Source organism: Polistes dominula, unplaced genomic scaffold, assembly GCF_049000335.1.
Source record: "Polistes dominula isolate Pdom_NZ unplaced genomic scaffold, Pdom_raw_medaka contig_11, whole genome shotgun sequence".
Taxonomy (NCBI): Eukaryota; Metazoa; Arthropoda; class Insecta; order Hymenoptera; family Vespidae; genus Polistes; species Polistes dominula.
The window spans coordinates 1,688,345-1,697,713 of NW_028301154.1; the positions used below are offsets into that span (position 1 = coordinate 1,688,345).

Below are 9,369 nucleotides of genomic sequence, written 5' to 3' on the forward strand. Positions count from 1 at the left end.
ATTTGGTTTTCTTTTTCTTTTGTATATTTAATGCAAATAATTTTCTACTCTTTTTTATATTTTTTGTTTTTTGTTTTTTTGTTTTAATCGAAACAATCAACTGAATAGAATGTAAATTTATTTATTTGAAACTACGATTGAAAATAGTAGGTGAACAATCTAATTTTATTTGTAAACCGTTTGAAAGTATACATAAATGCGCATACACATATGCATGAACAAATATATATATACACGCATTTAAAACATGTATAGATATCAAAAACGAAATAGAATTAAATTAAACGGAACAATTTGTTCGGAATGTTAATCTGAGGAGAGAGAAGTAGAGGAAGGGAAGTAATTATATAGTGCAGAAAAATAAATTATATGACAAAATAAATTTGATATCTACGTAATTTCAACGGTTCGTTATCAATCACTGTACGCAAAATAAACCCTATTCGAATTTTCCAATATAATTAATAGGATTTTATATATATAAAATAAAAAAATAAAAAAAAAGAAATACGTGATGAAAGTTTTAAAAACGTTTCTCAAAATAAAGATAAAAAGAATGAATCAAAATAAAAAGTATTTTATTCGTATTTTCTATTCACGTTCCATCACTAGTGTCGAAAACGTTTCGTTTGTATTCTTTTTTTTTTTGTTGGCCTTCTCTTTTTTTATTTATTTATTTTTTTCCCATCGTGTTAAAATACGTGCAATAAAGATTAATTTATTGTCGTCAAGTAAAATATTTCATAAATGTAAATCGTTGAATGTAAATGTAATGTTCAAACTAGAATGACAACTAACACGAAAATTACAATCAAAATTTAATTGTTTAATATTTGTTTTACACAATATATCCAATATATGCAACGTGTTGACAAAGGTTCAAGGACAAACGTAAACCACGTGTTTTTTAATGAGAACAAAGTAAAGTCACAAGAAAGTTCGTATAAACTATTTTCCGAAAAGAAAGAAAGAAAGAAAGAAAGAAAGAAAGAAAGAAGAAGAAAAAACACAAAAAAGTAACTTTACCGAAAAGTTCTAACATTTATGGTACACACACACACAAATGGGACATATGTGTAAGGTGTGTTTTGTGAATAAATATACACATGCATATATGCATATATTTGTATTTTTATTCAGTTCGTTATAGCGTTTGATATAAACGAAAGAGAAAAAAAAACAACATAGAATTGGAAAAATAGAATTAATTTGATCGAAAACTTGAAAAAATATAAAATACCGTAAACGAAAACGAAACGAAACGAAACGATGCGGTTGCGATTAACGAATTGCGATTTTCAAATTGAATTTTTACGATTATTCGGCCGTTGATGATTACCCGCGTGATCGAATGAAAATAATATACATATCTATATATATATTAGTGTGTGTATATGTACTTCGGTCGATTTAATATCGAATTTGAATTTACCTAGATAAAAAGGCAATAAAAAAAATATGAATAAAATTAAATGTGAATGTTTTTGTTATTTGCTTTTTATAAAATTTAAGTTGTATACACATACACACATACACATTTTTTTTTTTTAATATTAGGGGGACCGGAAAGTAATGTCGTTTCTGCGCATGCCAATACTTGATTGTCATTTGTCAGCTCATTGTTTGGTTCAGAGGCGTACCAAAGACATTGTGAGGTTATAGTGATTTCTTTACTTATAGAGAATTGAATTACAATTTTTTTTTGTAATTTTGGGTAAAATGGCCAGCCAAATACCAGAAGAGGTACACATCGGGCATTGCATGCTCTTTGAGTTTCGCAAGGGAAATAACGCAACAGTTGCTACCAAAAACATTTGCGATGTTTATCCAAATGCACTGGACATTCGTAAATGCCAAAGGTGGTTTTCCAAGTTCAAATCGGGTAATTTTGATCTTTCCGACTCGTATCGATCAGGAAGACCATCAGCGTTAGACAACGACGTGTTAAGGGCGGAAGTGGAAGCAAATCCGTGTCAGACGATCGAGGAATTGTCAAACAGTCTCAACCAACCTTGGTCGACCATCCAAGAACATTTGAAGCAGATTGGGAAAGTAAGCAGAGCAGGTGTTTGGGTCCCGCATAATCTGTCCGAACAGAATAAGGCTAACCGATCAATCACATGCAACTTATTGCTTAAACGACACAACACAGAAGCGTTTTTTGATCGCTTAATCACAGGAGATGAGAAATGGGTCCTGTATGATAACCCAAAACGCAAAAGGCAGTAACTCTCTTCAAATGAAATCCCTCGGAGTACTGCTAAGCCAGGTTTACACCCCAAAAAAGCGCTTTTGTGTGTTTGGTGGAGTATTCGCGGCATTGTTCATTTTGAATTACTGAAACCTGGACAAACTGTTACTACAGACCTCTACAGCGAACAATTGCAGCGAGTCAATCAATCTTTAATTGAAAAGTGGCCAGCGATTGTCAACCGAAAAGGCGTCATTCTCCAACATGACAATGCAAGACCGCACTGCGCAAGGCGAACTCTAGAAAAAATTAATGAATTGGGGTGGGAGGTGCTGCCTCATCCGCCATATTCGCCTGATGTTGCTCCATCGGATTTCCACTTATTCCGAGCGCTGCAACACTTTTTAAGTGGCAAAACATTTGCAAATTTGGATGATATCCAAAATGCCATCTCTAGATATTTTGCCGAAAAACCAATTAATTTTTATCGATCAGGGATTGAAAATTTACTCACTAGATGGCAAAAGGTTATTGACAATGATGGGGAATACATCATTGATTAAAAATAAAGACTCGTTAAAAATGTATGTGTTTGTATTTAGCGTAAGAAAACGACATTACTTTCCGGTCCCCCTAATAAATGTTTAGAGAATATCTTTTCCTAAATAAAAATTTAATGTAACCATTCAAGTTTATTAAGTTTTATAAAACTAATTGGAAATATATATATATATCTTCGTTTTATTATTCAAACTTACTAATTTGATATTAAACGTTTATAATTTAACTCTCTAAATATTTCAACTTTATTTGAAAAACTTATTTATAATTGTATCATGAAAAAACATAATTTAACCATTTAAATTTTAGCAAACTTTGTTTGAACGTTAATTATATATTTATTATAAATAAAATTCCATTACGTTAAAATTGTATATTAAACGTTTTACTAATTATATATATATATAATTCTTTTCAAATACAATTTTATTATTTTTAAACGTCCCAATTATACTTCAAACGTAATGACATTAATTGCAAGTACAAAAACAAGTTGTTAACATTTATAAATATAATTCGTCTTATTAAAAATTAAAAAGAAAATAAATGAATAAAATTTCTTTCGTTTAAAGAAATGAAAAAATAAACAAATAAATGAAGAGATCAAAGAAAGAATGTTAATAAATATTTTTCAAAAGTTTTTTATGCTCAATAGCGAACGAAAGAAAAAAATCAAAAAGAAATGAACTGGAAGAAAAACTGAAGAGTAGGTAGATGAGTTTTCCAACCTTCTCCTCCCCCTTTCTAACCTTTTCCTTTCTTTCTCTCTCTCTCTCTCTCTCTCTCTTCTCTTTCTCTCTCTCTCTGTCTAAACATTTTTTCTTTTTATTTTTCTTCTTTCTTTCCTGAGTAAATAATGACGTGACAGTAGGTGGAAGGGTAGGCTGCCAAAGTGAGACGAGTTCGTTCGTTCGTTCGTTCATTCGTGCACCTTCTCGTGGCACCATTTATCATGGCAGCCTTTTCAAAACGGTTTGAAAGTGTCAAGACCATGAGAAAGGTTACCGGTAATCGAGGCTGCTTAATAAAGAAAGACCCAGGTGGGCTTGCATGACCTATAGCTTAAATCGTACGCAACTTCTTCCTCCTACTCCTCCTCCTGCTCTCAAAACTCTGAAACGCAGGATTTGCATCCTTGAAAATTATTTTATAAAAAAGTTTCTTTTACTTAACGAAAAAAAAAAAAAAAAAGGAAAAAGTTCTTGAACATTTAAATTTATATTACTGAGCGATACGAACAAAATTATTTCTTTTTCTTTCGTGAATTTATTTTTGATATATTTTCTTTTTTTCATTTTTTAATTTGTTAATATGTTCGGTTAATTAATTTTTCATCAGATCGTCTTCAAAATTTTCATTTCGTTTTTATTTCTATTATATTTTTATATTCGATACTTGTGTATAATAAATTTATTTTGAACGTTATTATTTTTTTATTGTTTTAATTATTTCATTCAATTTACAGATTTTCAAGAGACCAACTTCTTTATTCATAAACATCTATTATTGTATTTTTATATATTTAATAACCACCAAATAATATGATATTAATTAATTATTTGTATTAATCATTTAATATTTAATCATAGCATATATATTATATACAAATTTGCAAAGATTCAAATAGAAATATAATATTTTCATATTATTCTCAATTGATAATTAAACAATCTGATTGAAACAATAATTACCATTTGCCAAATTAAATAATAATCGCGTAGTTCGATAATTGCATTAAAAGTAAAAAAAAAAAAGGGGAAAAAAAACAAACAAAATAAAAAGAAGGTAAAATAATCGATAAAAGCATAATCAAATTTCCATCATATAAATTTAAGATCCTTTGATTTGCAGGAAAAGGGTGAGTGTCGAACGGGAAATTCAACGAGTGTCTCGTCACACGTTAGATAGGCGATCGAATGGAATCGAATCGATGATGTTGAAACGTGTGAGAAAGGAAAAGGAGTAAAAGGAGGAGGATGATGAGGAGGAGGAAGAGGATGATGAGAAGGAAGAGAAGTAGGAGGAGAAAGGTTCGATTGGAATCGTCGATCGTCGTCGTACTCGTCGTCTCGAGAGGGACACCCTTCTGCCCTTTTGAATAATTTCTCAATTAGATGGAATCGAAGAGGGAACAGTTTGAATTCTCGCCTAAAGTTCGAATCCTTACGGTGACGACGACGAAAGGACGCGGATAAAAAGAAACGAAGATAAAAATAGGGAGGGGGAGGGGACAAAAAAAAGAGAGTAGTGGTAACTTGAAAGGAAGTCAACAGAGGACCGTTGACTTCCGCATCCTTGATTCTTCCTCGGCTATTTCATTACGCGAAGAAAAAGAAGAAAGTTAGCAAGCGCATCCGGCCAATTGGAAGGAGAAAGTTTCTCAACTCGTCCCTTCTACAATCTCTCTTGTGTCCTTTTCTTCCTTTTAACCCTCTCCATTTTACTCTTTGCTTCCAACTCTTTACACTCTTTCGTTCTTTCTTTATTTTTCTCTGATCTTTCGTTTGCTTCCTCGTTCCTCGTACGTCTCTTACGTGCCTTTTCCTTATGGTTTCACTTGATTTTCTATATCCTTTTATCTACCTCGTATTTTATTTATTTATTTATTTATTTATTTCTATTTCTATCTCTTTCCCTTTCTTTTCTCTTTCTTTTACTGTCTCTCTCTCTCTCTCTCTCTCTCTCTCTCTCTCTCTCTCTCTCTCAGTTTGTTCTTTTTTATTTATTTCATTCTCTCATTCTGTCTTTCTCTTTTTTTCTTGATCTTTTACTCAATTTATTTCTCTCTCTCTCTTCCTTTCTTTTTTTCTTTGTTGTTGTTTTGTTCTTTTTCTTTTTCTTCTTCTTTCTTATTTTGTATTTTTTCTATTTCTTTCTCCAACAATAAAACTACTTTTTCATTCAAGAGGAAAAAGTTCTGCTCGTCGTTTCTTCTTTAACTTTAATTTTCACGACGAATACCAAGCCGGATCATTCGATTTCACCTTTCTACGAGATAATAAAAGACATCACCCAATCGACCATTCTTCAATTTCTATCATCTTACTCTTTATTCAATTAAGAGAAAATGAAAAAATTTCTGATTGATTAAGTACAATCAATAATCGTTATTTCATTATTCAGATTATTTTCATTTAACTCCTTGATTTATTTTTTTTTTTATAGATAATTGCCAATATTAGGTTAGATTACATCTCGATTAATTACAATCTCGAATGATTATTTTTTTATTTTTTTTATTTTATCTTCTTCTATTTCTTTCTGTCTTTCTCTATCTGTAATACTACTTTTTTATTCAAGAGCTAAAGTTTTTCTCATCCTTTCTTTTATTCCCATTTACACTAGAAATACCAAGCCAGATCATTGGATTTTACAATCCTTCGAGATCAAAGAAATTTCAAACTCGACTTTTCTCCTATTTTTATGTATTTCTTTTTTATTTTTTTTCAAATGTTAGAGACAAAAAATTTGAATAAAGATAATGAAAGGATAATATTCAAGTAACGTGTGTTATAAACCCTTTGCACTTTAATTTAAATAATATTTAAACATGTTTTAATTATTTTAGATGTTACATTTTATAATGTCAAGTCTAATTTAACGTAATAGTTCTAACGGTTTTTAATTATATTCTATCAACATTTTCTTTATATGAACATTAGTTAGAATACTAGAAAAGTTGTGTTATAATTCCATTAATAATAATGTTCATAAATAAGAGAATAACTTGTATTATGGTTGATACTAAAATTTTATAATAATTCCAATACTCTTCACTACCATAAATCATTATTATCAAAGATATCCAGTTCACATAAATGACTTGAATGAAATGAAACAAAACTAACATCAATCTTCTCAGAATCCAAGTCAATTACACCCCATAATACAAAAATATAATAAGAAATAAAAAGAAAAAGAAAAAGAGAAAGAGAAGCTTATAGATCATTTCGTCGGATCATCTTAAAGGTCAGAAAGAAATCTAATCATTCATGTCAAACGATACACTTCCCAACGAGTTATTCTGTTCGTTCCGGATGATCCATTTACGGTAAACGACACGTACAATTTCCTTAAAGTCATCCAACATCCCTTTGAGTTCCGGTTTGTGGCGTACGAGGTAAATACAAAGGGCAGATTCCAAGGAAAGGGATGAGAGAAAGGAAAACTGTCGATCGAACGTACCAATCTCACTTAGAATTCTACAGCATTGCTTTGGTATTCTACCCATTTCATTTCCTATCATTTTTATACGTGCTTTCCTCCTTTTTTCTAATATATACTAAAAAACCTATCTTTACACAGTATTGTCATAGAAAAAAATTAAAATTACGAATTGTAAAAGAACCTACATTGATTATTAGCATTGTTAATAAAATGAGTTTAATTGAAAAGACATGGAAACCTATTCTGAAGACCCAAAAAAAACCTATCATGAAGAGATAAAAAAAACCTATACTGAACTAATAAAATATGGTATAGAATATAAAGTTTTTATAAGTCATTCCAATAAAGGAATGACTCATATGCTTGTACATTTAATAAATTACAATCGGCACGTGCCGAATAAGATTTTTCATTTTTGCTATAATTGAGCAACGCAGGGATTTTCAATTTTTGTACTCACTCGTTACCAACTGTTACATTAGATATATATGTCGCATTTTACAATTAAAATAACGCATATATGAAATATGAACAGTGACATTAGAAGTTCTGCGATGGCTCCAAAACACACCTACTTCCATCGAAGCATTCATTCCACATCTTTGAAAAGGTAGACAATCCGTCGTCATGTCTATAACATAAAATAAAACAAAGCTATAAGTTATCTGGAATATGATGTAAAAATCATATAAAATAAAATGGAATAAAATGTTAAGAAAAATGAATACTTACAATGCATTCCAATGGGACGAAGCTCAATGGCATCATGGTAATGCACACCTCGCGTGAATTTAATAACGCGGTATAAACGAAAATAAGAAACTATAAATGAGTTTCTTATCGCGAAACCGAAATTTTATTATACGACGAACAACACTGACTCTAATTCGCGTTTGATTTTAATTTATTATACTCGCCCGGTCACTGATTCTACAACTAATTCAATATTAACTGCATTGCACGCAGTCAATTCAAACAAACACACTTTACACTTAAAAAAAAAGAAAAAAGTAATAATGACAACACATTTTTTAATTAAATAAGTAATACTTCTATTTATAGCCCATAAGGAACCAAACTTCTTGATGAAACTTTCAATATTCTATTTTTATGTTTGGTGAATATCTACAAATTTTCGAATTTATATTTGTTGTAAAATTTTAAATAATTATATTTTATATTCAGTATATATAAATAAGTGCCTTCAGAAATGCCATTATATATAAAGTAGTCATTTAAAACATTGAAATAGAAGAAAATCTCAAAATGTTTGTTGTTAAATCCAACGATGATCACCTGTAACAAGAAGAAAACTATATTAATCATACAATCAAGTGATACAAAGTAACCTAAAATATGAATCGTCCAATTCGTAGATGCACTTTTCAATTGAATTCTCTATTTATTTTAATCAAATCTCTATTTCAAGTTACAATAAAATTAAATATAAACGCGTGATTTTATATTTATATAAAAAAAAAAAATATATATATATAAAAAAAGGAAAAGTACAGATAGCAAGTTACTACAAAAAAAAGTATCTATTAATTATTATAAAATACTTTTGAACTACATTATATAGAAAAGAGAAATTACTTAAATATTCACAAAACGTTAATTGAGCTTCTAAATTTAATAATAAGGAAATTTTAATGCTTTTGACTCTAATTAACTAAAAACTTCTGCATCTTTTTGACGATTTAGACACGACTTTGGTGTCCCAAGGAGATGGAATGGTCCATCATCTCCAATTACAACTAGAAATTAATGACGAGCAAAGAAATAATACAATAAAATATAAAATATGACTAAAGAACTATTCTCGAAAGGTTCGAACATGATGTTGAACCTTTGAAAATAATTCAGTAGCCTGTAGTTGCCCTCTTGAGCCACAATTATGTGGGGGCCTCTTCGGCATATGCCTCTTCTTTCTTCATTCCCTGAAAACTGCATTTGGACATTTTCTACGTGCAAGCAAGATAAGATATTTCATACTACTTTTGCAAATAAACTCGTATTTTGTTATGATTCTAATTCTCAATTATTACAAAATTAATTTACATTTCGCGTTCACTTTTCTAGCTCGTGGACCATCAATGAACTTAGAATTCATTGATCATACACGAGAACATTTAATCGAATGTCCAAGCAGATAATAATTTCCCTCGATGACCTAATAACACTTCGCACTTTTAACGTCGAGTAATAAAATCGAATTGAAATAAATAGTGCAATAAATGTAATGCATTTTCTTGTAATACTTTTATTTCATTAATTAGTTATATTTAATTATATCACATATTTCTAGCTGTAAGAGGAAATCGCGATAGTGCGTAGTGCTAATCCTGAAATACTTAAAACTAAGTATCAAATGCATCAAAGAATTTGCGAATTTGATTCGACTCTATCTCGTTCGAGATAAAATCGAAGTAGAAATGAATCTTTCAAAT

At 29.9% G+C, this 9,369-nt stretch overlaps 1 pseudogene; it reads left to right on the forward strand.

Annotated features, from left to right (window-relative positions):
- Positions 1 to 1,719: 1,719 nt before the first annotated feature.
- On the forward strand, positions 1,720 to 2,754 carry LOC107073644 (histone-lysine N-methyltransferase SETMAR pseudogene; annotated as a pseudogene).
- Positions 2,755 to 9,369: the final 6,615 nt, after the last annotated feature.